This window comes from Conger conger, chromosome 11, assembly GCF_963514075.1.
Source record: "Conger conger chromosome 11, fConCon1.1, whole genome shotgun sequence".
NCBI lineage: Eukaryota > Metazoa > Chordata > Actinopteri > Anguilliformes > Congridae > Conger > Conger conger.
In genome coordinates, this window is record NC_083770.1 from 28,054,074 (window position 1) to 28,076,580 (window position 22,507).

At 39.0% G+C, this 22,507-nt stretch overlaps 1 protein-coding gene across 2 annotated transcripts in view; it reads left to right on the forward strand.

The window, feature by feature from the left end:
* Window positions 1-1,618: 1,618 nt before the first annotated feature.
* adra1aa (adrenoceptor alpha 1Aa) overlaps window positions 1,619-22,507 on the forward strand; it is a 33,499-nt gene continuing 12,610 nt past the window's right edge. The window contains exon 1 of one of the 2 annotated variants that reach the window (XM_061260737.1): window positions 1,619-1,810. The gene's annotated coding sequence lies outside the window, so the exon portion shown is untranslated. Of the gene's footprint in view, window positions 1,811-13,785; window positions 13,911-22,507 lie in introns of those variants that run through there. The other variant, XM_061260738.1, reaches the window with a different exon arrangement.

The following is a 22,507-nucleotide window of genomic DNA, read 5'->3' on the forward strand; positions in this document are numbered from 1 at the left end:
CATATAGTGTACACAAAAATTACACAAAAAAAGTACAAAACACCTCATAGTTTCGCACTGAATCCAGTTGTCCTCAAGTGTCCACAAATTTCTCCAAATACAAAACATCTGCATATCATTCTGTCCAGACACATGAATGATCAGAAAAGCATATTAGGAAAACTTCCTAGACATACTTTAAAAAAAACAATGTAGAATGCTATTTTGTCCTCAAATTTGAAAGGGGATTTGTCAAGAGTTGTGACTAGGCTCCATTGTGTTTCTAAGTGCAGACATCACAGCTACAATAATCTGCATCCAGTTAAAAACATAAAACATTTTCAATGAGAGAAAAAAAGCTTCTGCACCTGTAGCGTGTTCGGGTACTCCCAACCACCTGTAGGGACTAGAGAGACTTTGGCTGAGGCTGTCCACATAAAGCTCAGACTGTGGTGAGATTCCATTTTCTCATGGTATATAACACTAGACAGGACCAGAGTAACCTAAAAGAGCTCAAAAATACTCTGTAAAGAGGCATGTGCTCCATTAAGCTTCTGGCAATTTCAATGTACATCCTTTATATTTTTTAGAGCTTGAAAGATCTTTCATCTTTATTTTACCTTCAGTAATGTGGTTCCACTTGCTTCTTTGAACTTTGTGGGTGATGATTAGATATATCTTCATATATAAAGCATAATACACAATTGTGCGGCCCTCCACCTCTTAACTTTATCATTGCAATATTGCTGCTCTTGTAAGACCAAAGTGTCCACATTATGGGTAGTCAAATGAGCCTTTCTGTGGAGCACTCTGAATAAGAGCAACTGCTAAATGCTTTGTAACGTAATGTTGAAGGACCCACTTTATAGGCAAGCTTTAGTGGTCTCAAGTCACTGTTGGGAATCTGTATTTGATTACCTTGTATATAAACATGGCCACAAATACATGGGTTATGGGGGAAGGTAAGAAAATGTGTGTGAGTGAGAGAGGAGGTTATGATGGTGTATTTGCATTTGTGTGTTTGTGTATGTGTGCGTGCATGTGCTTATGTATGCATGTGCATTTCTGCCAGCTGACTATGGCTGTGCACAAACCACAGCTATAAAAATAAAAAAGACAGTTGCTGTACATATAGAGACAACAATGGAATTAGGTATGGTGTAACGTAATAAGGTGTGTGTGTGTTGCTTAGGGAGGAGGGATATTTATGTGCCATCTACACTATGTTTCTTGTAGTGAACTATCGGCATTATTGCTCCAGGCCAAAAAGTGAACTGGAGGGGAGAAAAATTGAAAAGTAAATAAACAACTTAATCTCATCGACAGCAGCTTTTTTTCTTTCCAATGAATAATTTAGCCACCTGGAGCTGATAAAAGGAAATTATGTCTTCCCAAGCATAGCCAGAGAGTAGCAAAACTCCCACCCATTACACGTCTTTGAGTGTGCTTAGCTGGAGCAGCAGAAATGTGGCTGTGAATGATTCACCCAAAGGGAGAGCCCACTTTAGACATGGATCTTCAATTGCGATGTCTTTCCAAAAATAGCAGGGACATTAATAGAATATCATGGAAAGAACTCATGAAGGCTCAGTCATTCACTGCAGATGACTATTCCTTAATGTGTGCCCTGTGGGAAATATTATCATCAGACTAGAGATGAAATGCTTAATTTCACTATGATTATTACTGTGCATTGATCAAGGGGAGATATTTAAAAAATGGAAGTCTATACAAGAAAAACATTGCAGGTACATTCAAATTTATTTTTGGAAGAACACACATTGATTGGCAAGTCATATATTTTAGCATATCGTGGTGTTCCCAGTCTACTGTAAGTATACTCCTCTACGCTTGCGGCTCTGCCTGTTGTTTTACTGAGTGAATTATAGACAATAAAAGTTTTATCATTCTCTCCTCAGTCACTCCTGTGTTGTAAGTCATGTTATTATTACTGCCTAAGTTAAAACGCTTGCTTAAATTATGTTTGAGACATCGCCCTTGGTTATCTTTCTGTTATCTATATCTGTTATCTGTAACTCAATGCAGTAATATATTTTTTTCACCAAGTCGGCTATACTTGCATGAATTACAAATCCATTGTGCCTGATGTTGCGCACATTGATATTTGTTGTATATTTTAGCTTATGATTGATCTGTTCTCATTGGCAAGGTTATACAAAAACAATGCACACCCACGTGACATGTCTCGGCCAATCAGAAAGCTGTACTGGCCCTAGGTGGTCGGTTATTTTTCAGTTCCATATATAATATATTTGTATTTACTCTTCTCATTGTGGAAATGTACCCCTACTCCAAGAAGTAAGAAGTAAGCACTATGCATTAATATTCTTTATAGGATTGTCATGTTTCTAACAGAATTCATGAGGAAGCCTATCTTCCATGGGCTGATGTGGACTTAAACATAACAAATTGGGACTTGTTTATATAGCTGCATTTGAACAGATATTTAGGTCTAAATAGTATCAATACAAGGCATGAAACGCTGTTCTGATATATGCATTCTAATTATATTTAGAAAAAACTTTTACATTGATTCTGGGCTTCCTTTGCCTCCTCTAAGCAGTCACCACTACTGGGGAATTACCTTAAATTACCATTTGTCTTCACTGTACCCACAATAATGTTCAATAGTAATTGGAGAGTGACACTTCAAGAACCCCACAATTGGTGGGGCTTTGCTGTCTCCTGTCAATCACTGGCTCTTAGCAACTAAATGGAAGACCTCTACAGCAAAACTTTAAAATAATAATATTGGCTATAATCAGGGAGTTACTAATGCAATAGTATGATAGCATCACTTTGTTCTCATTCAGAAACCACTAGCAGGACTCAACGACTTCAGAAATAGCCCAGATGTAATCACAATGTTAATGAATTCTCATTCACAAACAAGCTGAGAGATAGCTAGCATAGCGATGCAGGCACGCTGCGTGTCCATCAACGGTGGAAAGAGTGGGCTGAAGGTTGGAGAGGTGTGTGTGGTCAGCACCGACCCTGGCCCACAGCCCTTTGTGAGGCAGCAGTGACTGAGCTATAAAAGGCAGGACTGCAGGGAGTTTTGGGGCTGCCGTTCAGTCTTCAGATTATATTTATGTGTACTGTTAATTAATTAGGTAATTTAGCCCACAAATTTTTGTTTTTGCAATACACTGAATACATTTGTGGTTGAGATAAAAAGATGAACACGAGACAAGAGTTCAGAATTTCAGCTTTTATTTCCTGGTATTTACACCTAGATGTGTTAAACTGCTTAGGACATAGAGCCTTCGGTATCTGACCACCCCATATTTATGTGAACAAAAGTATTGGAACAGAGAGTATTTAAGTAAATGAAAGTAAATAACGCTTAATTTTTGGTAGCATATCCCTTGCCTGCAATAACTGTATCAAGCCTGCAGCCCATGTACATCACCAAACTGTTGCATTCTTCTTTTGTGATGCTTTTGCAGGCTTTTACTGCAGCCTCTTTCACTTGTTGTTTGTTTCTGGGGGTGTCCCCTTCAATCTCCTCTTCAGGAGGTAAAATGCATGCTCAATTGGGTTAAGTCTGGTGAGTGACTTGGCAAGTCTAAAACCTTGCATGTTTTCTCCCAAATGAAGTTGTTTGTTGTGTTGGTAGTTGTAGGGAAGAATACATTTCCTGCTTCATTGTTCTTGGATGGTCACCTAACACCTCAATCGTACTAAATGATCAAGGGTGGTTAGGAAGCCCATACTGAATGATCAAGGGGGTTTACTGTCTGCTTTGCTGACAATGACCATTTGGTTTCGTTGGTCACATCATATGCATACAAAATAATGTGTATTTGTCTGTCTGTCACCCAATCAGGGACAAGTACCTGCATTCTACTTCAGGAGGTTTGGGGCATAAAAGCTCATTCCTTTCTAACATGATTTTGTAATTGCCCTGCCTTACTTTTACCCGGTATGCTTCATACTGTTATTAAAGACTATTTTTGCTATATTAATAAAATGCTGTTAACCTGAATATTGGACTACAAGTTTTTACTTCACAAAGGACCAAATTACATAGTGTGTTTTGGGTCATTGTCTTGCTGTATGATGAAGTTCCTCCCAATTAGTTTTGTAAGTTGGCAGACAGAATGTTGTTGTAGACATCTGAATTAATCCTGCTGCTACCATCATGAGTTACATCATCAATAAGGATTAGTGAGCCTACTCCAGAAGCAGCCCTGCAAGCCCAAGCCATGACACTTCCCCCACCATGCTTCAAAGATGAGCTTGTATGTTTTGGATGAGCAGATCCCTTCTCTCTCCACACATTGGCCTTTCCATCACTTTGGTATGGTTAATCTTGGTCTGAACAGACCATAAACCTTTTGCGGTTCATCTCTGTACTTTTTTATCAAATTGCAATCTTGCGTTCCGATTTGTACTACTGATGAGTGGTTTGCATCTTGTGATATAGCCTCTATATTGCTGCTCTCTAAGTCTTCTTTGAACAGTTGATTGAGATACCTTCGCTCCTGCCCTGTGGAGATTGCTTGTGATGTCACTGACTGATGTTTTGGGGTTTTTCTTCACAGCTCTCACAATGTTTCTGTCATCAACTGCTGTTGTTTTCCTTGGTCGACCTGTTCAAAGTCTGTCGCTCAGTACGCCAGCGGCTTCTTCCTTTTTCAGGACAATTCCAAGTGGTTGTACAAGCTACCCAAGGATTCCCCCTCTTTTCTAAGCTTCAAAAATTCAGATCTGTTATCTCTTGTACTTCTTTTGACCTCAAGCACAATTGTCTTCAATGTATAGCAAAAACAAAGGAATTGACCTTGCTGTTCAAATACTTTGAGGAGACTGTATATAGCAGGCATTTTTAAAGACGTTCTATGGTTGGACAGCACTGTGGGTTTAAACCTGTTCCTCAACTGGAATGTTCCTATGCGGAATGGCAACACTACACCTACAGTATAAGCCAATATATATTTAGATTGCAGCATTACATATGAAGCTGTCAGTGGGGCAGAAGTACAGGCAGACGGTAGGCAGGCTCAGGGTCAATGACGGCGCAAGAATCAAGACTACAGTCTGCTCCGCGGGGCAAAAGTACAAAAACAGCAGGCAAAGACGTGGTACAGGCAGGCAATGGTGAACAAAACAGAAGTCAATGATCTTTGGTCAGTAAACAGGCTTGGCTCGTAACGGGTAGCCAATGGCTTGACAACCACCGCTAAAGTGATGCACTGACAAACAGGAGGCAACAATTTCACAAAGACAAGACATGAAACTGAGCTTTATATTCAGGTGAAGACAGGTGTAGACAATTAGCTTGAGAGCAGCAAGAGAATGGAAATCAGGTGTGGAGGATTGACAAGTTAACGAGGTAACGTTAGTAAAAACCTATCCTGCCCTAGCGTTAGTAAATTAGTAAATGACATGCACAAGAAACGTAAGGTAACATGAACATATGATTAGAATGTTAGTATTACCCAATCCTGATCTAGCATTAGTAGATTAGTAATTAGACTAGGGGAATTGAAACAATTAGGGTGTGAGTGACAGAAAGGGAGAGAGAGAAAGCAGAAATGCAAGATTTGCAGAAAGACAGAAAAAAGTGCATGCTAATCAATGACCAGTACAACGTAACATGAAACATAAATTGTGACATAACAAGTTTGCGAAATATGACAATAAACTAAATAACATGACATGGCAAGACTAACAATTAAATCGTGGTAAGACTAGACTAACATAATACGTGACATGACAATAACATAACCAAGATAATAACTAAACATAAAACATGACATGACAAACATGAAACATGACAATAACATTGGATAAGGAAAGACAGAAGGAAAAAGTTATTGGTGGCATTTCTTTAATAGAACTGTGGAAGATACCACACCCCTTTTAAGACTAACACCGAGTAGAAGATACAATTTAGCTTTTAAAATCAAATGGGAGATTTTTCCAGCCCTCTGCTGTATTTCAATTTTTCCCTTGTGTCTTTATCTTTGTGATGCATCACACCTGCCTTATTCAGCCTCTTTGCTCGTGTGGGTGGGAGTTTGGCTTGAGCAGTCAGTGACATCCCTTCTTCACCTGCTCACAAATTATGACAAAGCCCCCTAGTCTTGTGTGTGTGTGTGTGTGTGTGTGTGTGTGTGTGTGTGTGTGTGTGTGTGTGTGTGTATTAAAGTAGGCTATTTCTCCCATTCTTCCCTTTTTACTTTGTATTTCTCTCCCCACTCAGTGTCTTCATCTTCATCTCTATGATGGTTGTATGGTTGTGCATCACACCTGCCTTTTTCAGCCTGTTTGCTCGTTATGCTGGAATTTTGCCTTGAGCAGTCAGTCACATTCTTCACCTGCTCACAGAGGTGACTAAGCCTCTTATCTAGTTCCATTCACCATACATTTCACAATGAACATTCCCAGTATGCTTGACATGCCAAATGGGAACTTTCATGTTTGCATAACTTTTTCAATATGCTAATTTATAGGATGTTTCAAGCTGACAATGTCTGAAAATGCTAGATAACTAGAATGAAATATGCATTAAATCAAATGGAAATGCTTCCAATTTGCACAAAACTACTTGTCACCCTTTTGGATTAATAACAGAGTGCATTTCATGAATGATTAACTGTCACTGCCTTCAAGAACTTGAAGTTATTCAAATCTTGTCCAATATTTTACTGTAATACTAACTCCTCTGAGCCCTTAATGTTGGTTATTCTGAATTAGCAAGTCAAATCACTTTATCAACAGTTGCCATTAACAAGGTGTGCTCATATAAATATAATTACCAATGCAGTACTTCTGTCCTGAGGGTGGGATGATATGTCTGATCAATAAAACACATCAATAAAACTTGTGATAATTATCTAGGATTGGGATAGAAAGAATCTCTTTCTCTGTCCCCCCCCCCCCCTACACACATGCACACACACCAACAGTAACAACAACAAAACTGAACTGGGTGAAAGTCCATTTACTTTTTAAAAAAAAATTCCCTTTTTCCCAAGCTGACAGTTTATGAAAATGCTAGATAACTGGTATAAATCCATGTCAATTCCAATGCAAACAGTTTCCATTTGCATAAAACCTACCTGTCACCTTCACATGATTAAATGAGTCACACTCATGTCTGAATAATTCATTTCTACTGACTGTAACACAAAGGGCTTGATCAAATCATCTTGTGACAAGCCACAAGCCTGTTTTTTGGGTATTTGGCTCATGGTTTTAGCAATCACAGATAGATTAGCTACACATTTCAAAGTGAACGATAATGGAAATGGAGTCCAGTATGCTGTGGCATTTGGCCTACCAGAATTTTTAATTCAGCTGGAGGAACACACCACTCTTCCACAAGAAAGCCAATCATTTCACACTTTGTTGATAAAAGTGGAAAACACTGTCTCAGGCCCTGATCCCATAAATTTAGATTTTAGTTCTGAGAAGGCCATAACTTTTCATTCATGTGTCACGCCATAGCCATTGGGTGAAAACATACTCTACATTTGAAAGGATGAAATACAACCCCAACTGCAGGAAAAAAAGCTTGAGATAGCTATGAAGGTACCTGATGTTCATTCTTCCCCCAATTACTTGTAGCCCACTCTTGTATTTGACACAGTTCTGTAATATGAATTAATCTGACCCCTTAATGTTGTTTATTCTCAAACAACAAGTTTAATCCCCATATCAGCAGTTGTCATTAACAAGGTCTGTTCAGATATACATAATTACCAATGCAGTATCATCACCATCCACTGTCACCTGTTCAGAACAGTCACCTCTAAAACAGCCATTTCATCCCACCCTCTTTCCTCGGGCTATTTAACACTGATTCAAGACATCAATAAAAAGGAGCTGTCACATGTGATCTATGGTTTTTCTCTTTCTCTCACACACACACCCACATTGCACACACATGCAAATAACACACATACACACGCACAGACCAACACACACAACAGCAACAACAACAACAACAACAACAACAAAACACAATTTTTTAGAGAGCCCTGCCGTTCAGATTATCTTGCATACCCCTGAAGAAAATAACATTTCATGTTTGAAAGCTGCAACCAAAGAAAGAAGAAGCCAATTTTCCTATTTTTTATCTATTTATTTCTATTTTTCAAGAGGAGCTCAAGGGGAGCAGGTACAGAGACAGAGCTTCTCATTTGCCAGCGGCAAAGTGAAAGTGTTTCACTCCAATGAGCTGTCCTGGAGGCTTTTGCATGGTTTGATTGTGTTGTGCATTTTCAGTGAACCCTGAAACAGTGTGCATTTTCAGTGTTTCATTCAAATCTTATCCTCCCTCATTCACAGTCCATAATATGCAGATCAAAATATTCTAAGCATATATGGATGTTATCTTGTCTCGTCCTTGGCTATGGGGCTGGTGGATTGGGGGACAGTACAATTACTAAGATAAGTACATGTGCATGTATTCTACTAATCTATTATTAATGAAATATATAACTATAAGTCTTTGTACTGTTTGTCTTATTTTACTGTATCAATGTGTGTCTGTCATCCGGTATGTGAAAGGGAGTTTGTATTCTGATACAAGGGAAATTCCAGAGAAACCTGAAAACAAAGTATAATCTGATCTAAACAACATAGGATGATGACTGATTAGACAGGATGGGAGAGAAATAGAGAGAGCTTATTTTCATCAAAACCTTCACTCTAGCCCCTTTTCTATGGGTTGCCATTTGTAAAAAGCTGCACACATTGTAATCTTGCTCAATTCTTTCCAAATTTAGCATCGGCAAGTGTAAAAAAAAATTCTATTAAACTATTTTCAAATTGGGCAGCACGGATGGTGCAGTGGGTAGCACTGCCGCCCCACAGCAAGGAGGTCCTGGGTTCGAATCCCCATCGGCCGGGGCCTCTCTGTGCGGAGTTTGCATGTTCTCCCCGTGTCTGCGTGGGTTTCCTCCGGGTACTCCGGTTTCCTCCCACAGTCCAAAGACATGCAGGTTAGGCTGATTGGACAGTCTAAATTGCCCATAGGTGTGAGTGAATGGTGTGTGTGCCCTGCGATGGACTGGCGACCTGTCCAGGGTGTATTCCTGCCTTTCGCCCAATGTATGCTGGGATAGGCTCCAGCCCCCCTGCGACCCTGTTCAGGATAAGCGGGTTAAGATAATGGATGGATGGATGGATGGATATTTTCAAATTGTTCATTCATTCTTTAAAAATCATATATTACATATAAATATAAATGTCAAATATGAATGTAAATTTTAAATATAAACATAAATAGTAAATATAATTGTGTATATTAAATGAAAATGTAAATGATAAATGTCGAAACGAAATGTTTGGAATATATGCTAATTGGCCAGTCAATTTTGGAGTCAAAAGTAATATTAGCTTTACTTCTCTGATACTTGGGCATATGCACCAATATAGATTTGTATGCATAGGCTTTATTTACTTTGACTAAAACCCATTTGTGTCAACAAGGGTTGGGTTCGACATGAGACGTCGCAGATGGCCAGCGACTCCGGGGCGGATCTCCGGTGGTTCCGGTTGACTTGGGGCCATAATTGGCGCAGATCTGGCCCGGGGACACTTGCTGTCTGAGGTGTCAATAGAAACATTTGGCACTGTGCAAATTTGATGTTCAAAAATGTGTTTGCGTTTTAAACTAAACCAGACCAGGTTTAAACTGAACTAGAGAATGCAAACAGAAAGGTAGAGGTAGAAAAACATCAGCATGTTCTTAATGGAAACATGTCATATATTTTTCTCATCCATGCATGTATATGTATGTATGAGTTCTGACCATATTAATTTTCATCAGTAGGTTACAGTAGATTAAACACCTGAAATTAATTTGGAAACATTAAAATCTAGATATTAATCTCAGACATCACACTGTAGCGGTCTCCTACAAGACAATGCTATGTTATGTGATGTGAAAGTTCTAAAGCTTGAAATAATATACATGCAATCATGCAGTCAAACCTCTGAAATGCAGATTCTGTTGGAGCCTCATAAATGAAATCACACAACCAGGTTGCAGAAGTAACAACGGATTCTCTCAACTGCATGTGTCATAGAGTGAAATAACACATTGATTTAACATCACATTTCTAATTAGTTAGAACTACATGGAAATCAAGAAAGTCCTGTAAGACAAGTGAAGGGCATACGGTTATACCATTTGTGTAAGGTTCTACCATCTCAGGTGCCCCTAGTGAGGGTAGAATTTGCTGTCTGATTTGGATCATTCTATATCTCGCTAATTGTAAACATGGAAATCATGTTTGAGGTAGTTTCACTAGATTGTCGGAATAAGGTTCATGTACAAGTACTCTTCACGGACAGGACTCCGAGCCTCACACATAGCCTATCTCATCCCTGGTAATGCCAGCAAACAAGCTGGGAAGCACTGGGTACGATTTTAAAGCCTATATACGATTTCAATCTATAAGCCTGCTGCATCAATTCAGAAAGTGATGAAATTGTGCATTTTGCATGGAAATTGTGTGTAATAATCCCTTACTGTACATTATTTATATATATATATATATATATAGCTGTCATCCGAAGACTGAATGTTGGGGGGGCAGGATGGACATAAGAACTGGAACAGAACAGGGTAGAAAGCAGCTACACTCAAACAAAAGGTTCCAATAGGAACCTGTGATTCCATAGAAAAACCTGTTCAAGTTACTTTCCCCTCCTAAAGTATTGGAACAGCAAGGACAATTGTTTTTGCAATACACTGAATACATTTAGGGTTGAGATAAAAGGATGAACACAGGAGTTCAGAATTTCAGCTTTTATTTACTGGTATTTACACCTAGATGTATTAAACTACTTAGAACATAACACCTTTGGTATCAGACCACCCAATTTTTAGGTGAGCAAAAGTATTGGAACAGAAAGTATTTAAGTAAATAACATTAATATTTGGTAGCATATCCTTTGCTTTGCAATAACTGCACCAAGCCTGCAACCCATTGACATCACTAAAATGTTACAATCTTCTTTTGTGATGATTTTCTAGGCTTTTATTGCAGCCTCTTTCAGTTGTTGTCGGGGGGTTTTCCCCTTTTGGGTAAATGATAAATTCCTGGCATTTATATAGCACCTTTATCCAAAGCGCTGTACAATTCACACACAAACGGTGATTGGCTGCCATGCAAGGCACCAACCAGCCCGTCAGGAGCATTTTGGGGTCAGGTGTCTTGCTCAGGGATACTTCGACACAGCCCGGGCAGGGGATCGAATCAGCAACCTTCCGATTGCCAGACAACTGCTCTTACTGCCTGAGCCAATGTCACCCCAATGCTAAATGCAAAAGTACAATTGCCCCAATGCAAAAGTACAATTTCTCCCTAATGAAGTCCTTTGTTGTGCTGGCAGTGTGTTTTGGGTCATTGTCTTGCTGCTTGATGAAGTTCACCACATTTAGATTGGACGCATTTCTCCGTAAGTTGGCAGACAGAATGTTTTTGTAGACTTCTGAATTCATCCTGGTGCTATCATTATGAGTTATATCATCAATAAGCATTAGTGAGTTCCAGAAGCAGCCATGCTAGCCCAAACCATGACACTTCCTCCACTGTGCTTCACAGATGAGCTTGTATGTTTCGGATCATGAGCTGATCCCTTCTTTCTCCACACATTGGCCTTTCCATTATTTTGGTAGAGGTTAATCTTGGTCTGATCAGTCCATAAAACTTTAGAACTTTTGTGGCTCGTCTCTGTACTTCTTTGCTAATTGTAATCTTGCCTTCCGATTCTTACGACTGATGAGTGGCTTGCATCTGGTGGTATAGCATCTATATTGCTGCTATCTAAGTCTTCTTTGAATGCTTGATTGAGATACCTTCACCCCTGCCCCGTGGAGATTGCTTGTGATGTCACTGACCGATGTTTTGGTGTTTTCCGTCACAGCTGTCACAATGTTTCTGTCATCAACTGCTGTTGTTTTCCTTGGTTGACCTGTTTGATGTGCATTTTGCATGGAAATTGTGTGTAATAATCCCTTACTGTACATTATTTATATATATATATATATAGCTGTCATCCGAAGAATGAATGTTGGGGGGGCAGGATGGACATAATAACTGGAACAGAACAGGGTAGAAAGCAGCTACACTCAAACAAAAGGTTCCAATTGGAACCTGTGATTCCATAGAAAAACCTGTTCAAGTTACAGTCCCCTCCAAAAGTATCGGAACAGCAAGGCCAATTCCTAGGTAGCTGCTGTGTGTTGCTCAGTACACCAGCGGTTTCCCCAAGCTATCCCCAATGCTTGTGAAATGGCTCTGATCGATTTCCCCTCCAGCTTCAAAATGGCTTGCTTTTCTCTCCAAGACAGCTCTCTGGTCTTCATGATGGTTTATTTTTGCTAACACAAATTCAGTCTTCACAAGCAAAACCCAAGGCTAAAACCAAGAGTAGACATTCATAACTATTTATTTTTCAACAAATCAATCTAACAGGACACATCTGGGCAACAAGAAACACCTGTCAGTCACAAGTTCCAGTACTTTTGCTCACCTAATAATTGTACGGTCTGATACAAAAGGGTCATATGTTCTAAATTGTTTAACAAATGTAGATAAAAATGCAATTTGGATCTGTTATCTCATGTGCATCTTTTGACTTCAAAGGAATTTACCTGGTCCAATACTTTTGGAGGGGACTGTACATGGGTCTTTGTCTGGATGGTTTCAAAACTTCAAACCTATGATAGAGCGTTCCGAAAATAAAAAAAATATATTTGTCTGTGAAATCAAACTAAAGAACCCCTTCAGAACCTGTATTTCGAAGTGCACGTGATCAGTACAATCTAAATGTATTTAAAAACTTTGATCAAGAAACTTTAAATTTAACTTATATTATTCATTGATCTGTGCACATTGGAAAAACAAGATACATATTAAAATGCATGATACATTTCCGATAGGTTCTCCATTTTATTTTTGGGGGATATACAAGCAAAGTGATTATAGACACATATCAGGCTACACCCCATTTTATTACAGTAAGTAGCCTACTCCAAACGATTAGTTACATAGGCGGCCCGAATACTAATTAACATAAAAATACTTTAATAATGTGGCCCGGGGATGGTTGTTGCCGTAAATGACTGCAGCGACTATTTAGGCCAGCGGCCCACTCTGATTTGCAGTGCAGTTAATGAAACAAGTTCTACACATTCCTAATGTACATTATTTAATTATTTTCTGGAGATCGTCCAATTATTAGTTCCAGAAGTCTGAACTTGTTTGTCACTTGTTCTCAAACAAGTCACGTGAAGCTTTTAACCCACTTTCACAATTTCTATAAAGTGGGCAAGATGTTATACCCTCATGCGGATTTGAAAGGGTGTTCCACATGCTTTTACACACAGGTATGACTTTTGAAATATTGTCATAAATCAGAGGTCACTGTATATATGAGATTAAGAGTATTATATTACAGAGATACCCCCAGCATTGTGGGCACTTTATGATTTCTAAGCTATGGTGATTTATAAAGTAACACCTACTTCGTGACAAAGATAAGGTTAGGAAAGGGAAGAGAATTAAGGGAAACGTGCGCGAGTATGTAGAGGGAGGGATGTGGAGTGTTGGGAATTAATTTTCCTTTACGAAGGGCGCTTGTAATGCTAGACTCCGATTAGTAAATCCAAGTTTCCAATAGGAGCGCACTCGGCTTCCTAGTTTACAGTGATTGAGCATGTCATTTGGACTGAAACGCTAGGACTCCACATCTAAGTGTCACACTCCGTACAGTCTACATTAGGTAAATTATTGTGTGCAGTATTCTTCGTATGTATTTTGTTCTTTTTTATCGTTTGCCTGTTTAGCTATGTATTGCGGTAGTTGGCTGTACATGAATATACAATGAAAATATAATTGAGGAAAATAGTTCGCTTGCTGGATCTAGTTGCAAAGAAAAAGGTAAGTAGATGATGTAAATTATTCTGTAACCAATCATTTACCTGAAATGTGACTTCTAGGACTAAATTGCAGTTTATACTAACGGCATTTGTAAGCGCGGATTTCGCGAATATTGGCTGTCGAGAATTAAGGCTGCACCTAAAAAGCAGCTTCTTTGCAAAATTAGCCTGCTTAAAACGTGAGAGAAAAGTTTGGAACATGATCAACTACTCTGGCCTACTCTGCAAATTAAAATATATGTTTACAAAATAAAAATAAAGTGTACCTACCGAAACAAGTGTAACACCAAAACAAGTGTTAGGTGCCAAATGAGCCAATTTGGCATCTAATTTTACAACACGCTGTAGGTTACTAGGTTATTGCAGACTGATATTGTTGAGTTACATTAAAACACATTTAGTCTAAATATTCATAGCTCAGTTACAAGCTGCCCGGACTGTGATTCTCGTTTTATTATTAGGCACCTCTAATCTGTGCACCGAGACGCATGGGAAAGCGATGCAGTCAAACGTAGGCTAGCCTATAGGCTATATATTGTATTACAATTAGAATGGTCTTAAAGTATTGCCACCTTACTGTCGTTTTAAAGGTATACAACTGAAATTACGTATTATATATATATATATATATATATATATATATATATATATATATATATATATATATATATATATATAAAAAGTATATTCGTGTTTTAATTGTAGCCCATATCCTGCCTTTGGAATATTACTTATTATTCATTTATTTTCAAATTGTGCACGCTATGCGTTGAAAGCTAAGTATTGTCATTCATAAGACAGTGCGCTAAATAGCCTAGGTAGCCTAATTAAAAATTTTGGATATTCAGACTGGAATATTTCCTGCCACTGCGTGTTGAAAATTAGCCTTGTCGAATGGCATTCAAGATATGCATTTAGTACAAGATATCCATTTCTTTGCGAATGAAGACCGATGTATGAAAATAAGGGGATTTAAATAGGAAAAAGTAACTAATTTCATGTTTACCGTATTTTCAGCAATTAGGCTACGCCTTAAATATTTTGACAACAGATTTATTGGATGAAATTTCAGCGATCAAATCCTATCCAAATCTTTAGTTCGAATACGTTCGATAACGTATTATTGGAGATTTCTGGTGGCATTTAAATATACAGTCAGATCCATAATCCTTTGGGCAAAGATACATTTTTTCTTTATTTGGCTCAGTACTCCACAATTTTAGATTTGTGAACATGTGCTTAATGTGCAGATGTTCAGCTTTTATTAACGCATATTTTTATACATTTTGTTTTCACATTGTAGAAATTACAGCACTTTGTATATGGCTTATATTTTACATACAGTGCCAATTTCAAGGCACTGCATGTACATGATTGAAAGCAAACCTGAACTCTAAATGTTACACATTGTTAAGCCTGAGACCTTTTGCAGACCCTGCAAATTTTAAAGCAAGATTGCTTTTTATGTTCTTTGTTACTTTTGATGACTAAGGCCCAGACCAAGGTGATTTACTCATGAGGGCTTTGATGAGTCAGGTTTATAATTCCAGGGCTGAACTTTTTATTCCAAAGTAAGTCCATGCCTTCTAAAGTATCCAAATGCAGTGGCTATTCTGTCAGTAGTTAACAACCATGGATTTCTCTGAAGACTTTTCCAAGGATTTCAGAATAAAGGTGGTTCATTTTCACCAAGAAGGAGAAGGCTACAGAAACTCTCTGAATGTTTCAAATTACCTATTTCCACTGTTATTATTAGAAGATGGAAGATAAATGGAACAGTTGAAGTGAAGGCAAGGTCTGGAAGACCAAGAAAGATTTAATATAGAATGGGCTGAGATCTGGTGAAAAATGCTCAGAAGAACCAAGACATCACTGCAAATGAGCTGCAAAAAAGAATATCAAACACAGGTCTAGCTGTCCGCAGGAGAACAATACAACGTACTTTAAACAACAAAGACCTACATGGCAGAGTTGCCAGAAAGAGCGACCTCAACACAAAATTAAATGTCTGAACTATGCAAGAGAAAACATTGAGAACCCTGAAGCCTTCTGGAACAATGTGCTTCGGACTGATGAAAGCAAAATTAAACTTTTTCAAAATTCAACACCTTTCCAACTGCCAAGCATGGTGGTGGATCTAATATGCTTTGGGGTTGTGTGGCAGCTGGGGGCACAGGAAATTAGTGGAAGGAAGAATGGATTCCATCAAATATCAAGAAATTCTAGAGGCCAATGTTCAAAGGTCAGTCCAGATATTGAAGTCGAAGAGAGTTGGGTATTCCATGGTCCAAAGCATTCCTCAAAATCAACCATGAAGTACCTTCAGGAAAAATGGACGAAGGTTTTGGAATGGCCACCACAGACTTGAATATTATTGATAATCTGTGGAGAGATCTCAAACATGCAATTCATGCAAGGAGGTCGAAGAATATTTCTGAGCTAGAGGTGTTCTGCCCGGAAGAATGGGGAAAAACTCCAGAAGGGAGAACTGAAAGACTCTTAGCTGGCTATAGGAAGCGTTTACAAGCTGTTATATTTGCTCATGGAGGAGTTTTTCATTTTTTATTATTTTGAAACCGTAAAAAAATGAAAATAAAAAGCTATTTTGCTTTACAATTTGAAGAAATGTGTCATGTTTAACATTGTACCATTCAGGTCAGGTTTGCTTCTGTTCACTTAGATATTAATTGTAAAAGGTTTTATGACCAAATGTTTGCACACTACTGTATGTGAAAGAAAGTAGTCATGTTTAGTATTTGTAGCATATCCCTTCCATACAATGGCTGTTAGAGGTGTCGATTATCTTCTCTAGTGTTGCTCTGTCAGGCCTGTACTGCAGCCATCTTCTGCTGATGCTTGTTTCAGGGGTTAGTTGCCTTACATTTTCTCTTCAACATGAACATATGTTCAATTGGATTCAGATCAGATTAATGACTTGGACAGTCAATCATTTTGCAGTGTCCGGCTTTAAAAACATCTTTGTTGCTTTAGCACTATTGTTGGGATCATTGTCTTGCTGTAAGATGAAGCATAATCCAATGAATCTGGAGGCATTTTGTTGAATTTGAGCAGATACACAGCTTCTGTACAGTTCAGAGTTCATTCTTTTGCTGATGTCAGCAATTACATCATCAATGAAGACAAGTGAGCCAGTACCTCTGGCATACATGCCCAAACCAAAACGCCCCCAACCATGTCTCATGGATGAGAGGGGTGCTTTGGTTCTTGGGAACTTCCTTTTGGCCTTAAAACTTTGCTTTAGCCATCACTCTGATAGAAGTGAATGTCGATCTCACCAGACACAATTTCTTTTTCCAGAAAACAGTAAATGCATGCCTGCCTCTTGAAAAGTGTTTCTGATATGTTGGACAGGTGTTTTGGGGTTTTTTCGTCATCAACTGTAGTGAGAATTCTTCGGTCATCAACTGTAGAGGTCTTACTTAGTCTACCAGGCCCTTTACAATTACTGAGCTCAACAGTGCTTTCTTTCTCCTGAATGATGTTTCAAGCAATTGGTGTTGGTAAACCTACGGTTTGGCCTATGTCTTGACGAAGGCTATTTTTCAGAAACATAATGGCTTCCTTGAATTCCTCAACTCTGGTCCTCATGTTGACAAAAGGCAATAACAGACTCCAAATGCAATCAAAAGCATAGAATCTAGACGAGATACTGAAAGTTCTCTTATACCTGTACTAATGAAGTGATGGAACACATCTGACTAGTCAGACACACATATGAAGTTATTGGTTCCAAACCTTATGGTGACCCAATATAAGGCGACTATGTATAAACAATGCAGTAACCACATGGGAATTGTTTGATTACAAATCTAAAATTGTGGTGTACAGGGCCAAATCAAGAAGAAATATATCTTTGTCTGAAACATTATGATGCTCATTGTATGTTTGTATGGTTTAATTATTTGTTATTAAGCTAAGGATTCTAGATACACAATGATGGTGTCTACAATTATGTATGTATATAAATACAAGATTCCAGTAAAAGATTCTAAATATTTCAATGGCACTTTCAAGTCACGACCTCCATTCCTAATGCACCGGAATGGGTTTTACTGAGACTGAACCATTTATTTATTTGTTCCTACAAAAGAGATTCCCCTAAAGGGACTCCCATTTCCTTTATCACAATGATAAGAGACCACCGCATGGTTCATAGTCTTTCATAGGATTATCTACAAAATATGGTCAGATTCTGGTAAAGGCGCACTGCTGCGAGCATTTCACATCTGTTCAGAAAAATGCTGCTATAATTGTGATTTAATCTCCAGACGGAGGAGGCTTAGCTTCAAGGCAAGTCATGACTGCAGCATTTCAGAAGCTACTGCCAGAGTTTAACTGAATACAGGCCTCTATCCTGCACCATTTCTTTATTCTAAATAAAACACAGTTATCAACATCAGTACCTCTTGCCAGATTAGCGGAACGCACTGGCTCTGATTTCTTTCTAATTTATGTCTAAATCTCAAAATGTCATTTTCATTCAAGCATATGAAAAATTGATCATAGGCATAAGGAGTAGGAGTATGGTGTACTAAACAGCATTGTACTCAGAAGTAAATATTATGTAGCTGTAATATTTATGTGCAATATTTTGGAATAATAAAGCCTCGAGGGCTTGTTGGAGTAGAGGAAGTAGACTTGGAATAGGCTGTGCAGCAGTCACCAGAAATCAAAACAGTCTGATGTCAAATAAACAGTTGGTGGGGTTTATTTTCATACCTTTTGATGTTGCATAAATAATTTTTATGACACCCTACCTACTCATATGCCAGAACAGCTCTAGGTGGCCTTTACATATACCAGTAGAAGACAGAAAGAAATGGCGGTTTGAGAAAAATGAGGAAAGGAGGTACTGATTATGGACGAACAGCAGGAATGGGAATGGTTTCTCAAGTGACATCTGTAAGGAATTCCATAATTTCCTGCACTGGAGTGACAAACTCAGCACATGCAAGCTATGAGGTGTGGGTGATAGGTGCTAATAGGTTTCAATGGGCCAAGACTGACCTCCACTGAAATGTTTGGACTGCAGTGTGACAAATACCAACACTGTGTCCACAGCAGCTTAACCCATTATGGACTAAGGCGCTCTATAGAAAACCCATAGAAGGGGCTAGGAATCCCATACATTTCAATTGTCATGTGTCTTGAAAAAAGGTCACATGATCAAATGCAATGCTGGTGTTGCATCCGTCTGTTAAGGGAGATGTAACATGCAGGTCGCGACCATCTGTTAAGGGAGATGTAACATGCAGGTCACATCCACCCATAAAGGGTTAAAGGACAGGGCAGAACAGAACAGAAATACTAGTGATTATGCATGCCACTTAAAAGCCAAGAAATTAACAGCAATTAATAAATGTGAATATGAATACATCCAGAGGCGGCACGGATGGTGCAGTGGGTAGCACTGCCGCCTCACAGCAAGGAGGTCCTGGGTTCGAATCCCCGTCGGCCGGGGCCTCTCTGTGCGGAGTTTGCATGTTCTCCCCGTGTCTGCGTGGGTTTCCTCCGGGTACTCCGGTTTCCTCCCACAGTCCAAAGACATGCACGTTAGGCTGATTGGAGAGTCTAAATTGCCCGTAGGTATGAGTGTGTGAGTGAATGGTGTGTGTGCCCTGTGATAGACTGGCGACCTGTCCTGGGTGTATTCCTGCCTTTCGCCAAATGTATGCTGGGATAGGCTCCAGCCCCCCTGCGACCCTGATCAGGATAAGCGGGTTCAGATAATGGATGGATGGATGGATGAATACATCCAGCCACACACAATAGTTGCGATTGATATGATAAATTAATCATTTTGAACCATTCCAGATTAACACTCATTTCAATAATCTAATGAAAATTCTAAGGCAAGGCAGGGGGGCAACATGGCTCAGGCAGTAAGAGCAGTCGTCTGGCAGTCGGAGGGTTGCCGGTTCGATCCCTCGCCCGGGCTGTGTCGAAGTGTCCCTGAGACACCTAACCCCCAAATGCTCCTGACGCGCTGGTCGGCACCTTGCATGGCAGCCAATCGCTGTGAGTGTGTGTATGAATGGGTGAATGAGAAGCATCAATTGTACAGCGCTTTGGATAAAGGCACTATATAAATGCCAACCATTTACCAAGGCAGGACTTTGCTATGTGCGATAGTTAGTAACATGTTATTGTGGTGAAGGTACTATCAGTCCAATTCATATTCAATGTAAAATGTAAAATGCTTTATTGCCAGTAAATTCATATATTGCCAAAGTGAACAGCTACAAAGCACTGTTTCTCACTGTTAATCTGTTATCTGGTGCACACAGCACATGTGCACAAAACAGATCACAGAGCAGGAGAGACTCATTGTAAGGTTTATCTTAAGATTAATTTACACATGTGTCTGATCTTGTCAGATGTGGGGTATTTTGAGGTCACTCAAAATGATGTCACTTCTTATACTATAGATATTAAATAGATGAACTGCTATTCAAATGGGGGCAAGCTAAAACAGGCTAAGAAATACAAAAACATCATTAATTGCTGTCAGCAGACAGCAAGTAAATCTAGTTTGGAGAGCATGTCAAACTGACTGAAGGGAAGGTTTATATGCAACTACATTAGAATTAGAATAGGGCTGTGACTTCATTATTGAAATCCATCCTTTTACTGGTTTAACTTCTAAATCCAAAATTGAATCAATCCAATGGTACCAGAAACAAAGCCTGACAAGCAAAGCCCTGAGGGGGGTCCTGTTTGTGTGTGTATACATGCAAGAATGTGTGTTTGTGTTTTAAGTATTCAGAGCCCATTATATTTACTTGTTCCTGGATAGACTACAAGGAAATTCATGAAATGACTTATGTTCAGACACAGTAATGCAAAAGATAAAAAATTACTCTGCCAAAAATGGCGTGCGTTTGACAAATGGCAAATGATAAACAATCTCCATATACATAAAATATCAGCCTGTACACTACTCTTAGTCATGGGACAAAAATCCAATTATTTAAAAATGGATGCTATTATTAGCTCTCCTTCACTTAAGAAGAAATACAATTTTGAACTACAATATCACAGGAGACATGAGAGTGCATTCCAGCAGAAACATTAAAACACATTGACATTCAGTCCACTCCCATCTGTATCTGGGCCAGAGGTAATCTCATTTATTCCTTTATCCAGAGAAGCTGCAGTGCGAGTGCCAAGATTCAGTTACTTATAGGGCCCTATTTTTGTGACAACGGAAGCGCAAATGCGCATGGGCGTGAGTGGAATTGTTGGCTTTGTATCTCGCAAACAGAATATGTGTCTCCTTTACTAAGCTTGATAGTTGTGTGGTCTGCAGTAATCCCATTTGCATCAACATAGGTAGTGCACCGCAATAGGGGGCATGTCAAGAGAGACTTTTTACTTTTATATTCAGAATGAAATACAGAATCACTACTCGCTCTCCGACCTGATTTAGTGAGCGATAGACTAATATTAACGGTAGCTTTGTTTCATTCAACTCCAAATTTTCTTTCAGTCATATTTTTGGAGCACCGCTCAGGTCCATTTGCCTTGTGGCCAATAGTGGCCTCCTGCTTGTCTATCAACATTACAGTCAAATGTCGCTTTGTTCAGTCACATAAATAAATAGCTTATAAAAAAGAGCTTCTTTTTTTATCGGAGTGGGATGGGACCCTCAGGGCACGGGGCCCCTCTGCATTGCATGGTATACGGGGGTGTGCACTACATCAGTGCTTGTGGCCTAGGATCAATTCCTAGCTAGGATAGTGCCATTGTACCCTCGAGCAAGGTACTTAACCTGAATCGTGTCAGTATCCAGCCGAATAATCAGATGCATCAAATTCAAAAGCCTTCTATAAATGGATGAGGTATGAGAGACCAGGGACTGGTTGGCTGCAGAGTTGTTTCTGTAGTGTTTATGCATTCATCTTATCAAGTGCATGTCTGAAATTAATTTAATGTCATTAGAAGTAATGATCTTCTCCAGTTAATTTGTTATAAAATAGTGGCATTAAACAGAAAATGACAAGAAAGAAAACGAGCACTGCCATATAAATGGAAAATATATTTTGTTTGAGGAAAAAATATTCAGTCTCACCTTTGTGGTAATACCATGAGGGTGTAGAGACACACAACGGAGCCTCTCATTATGCTCTTGCTCTTCAGCCATGATTAAATGAATACACTGTTTTTAAATGGAAAGAACTGGAACGATGTGATTGGCAAAAATAAAACATCCATAACACACATCACCACTATACCACAGTTGCTAAAGTCTGGTATCAGAATTAGTCAAATTAAGTCGGACATAACCTAATTCACCAGCACATTGAGTTACCACTAGTATTTGCAGTTGCACCTTCACAGTTAAAGTTATGGGCCACAGAGTTACGTCATATAGAGCAACAAGTGAGTGGGACAAAAGATCTGAAAACTGACGCAGTGCAGTGGAGTATCAAAGGCATTAAACCTAGCAATGTCCCCAGCTCCGATTGTGGCATATTTCAAATTCAATTTTCAAAGAGAAAACGAAAATTAGGTGAGTTGCATTCAACTGGTGTTGGCCACATTTTCTCTAAGACCTGACAGACCATGGTCGCTTTT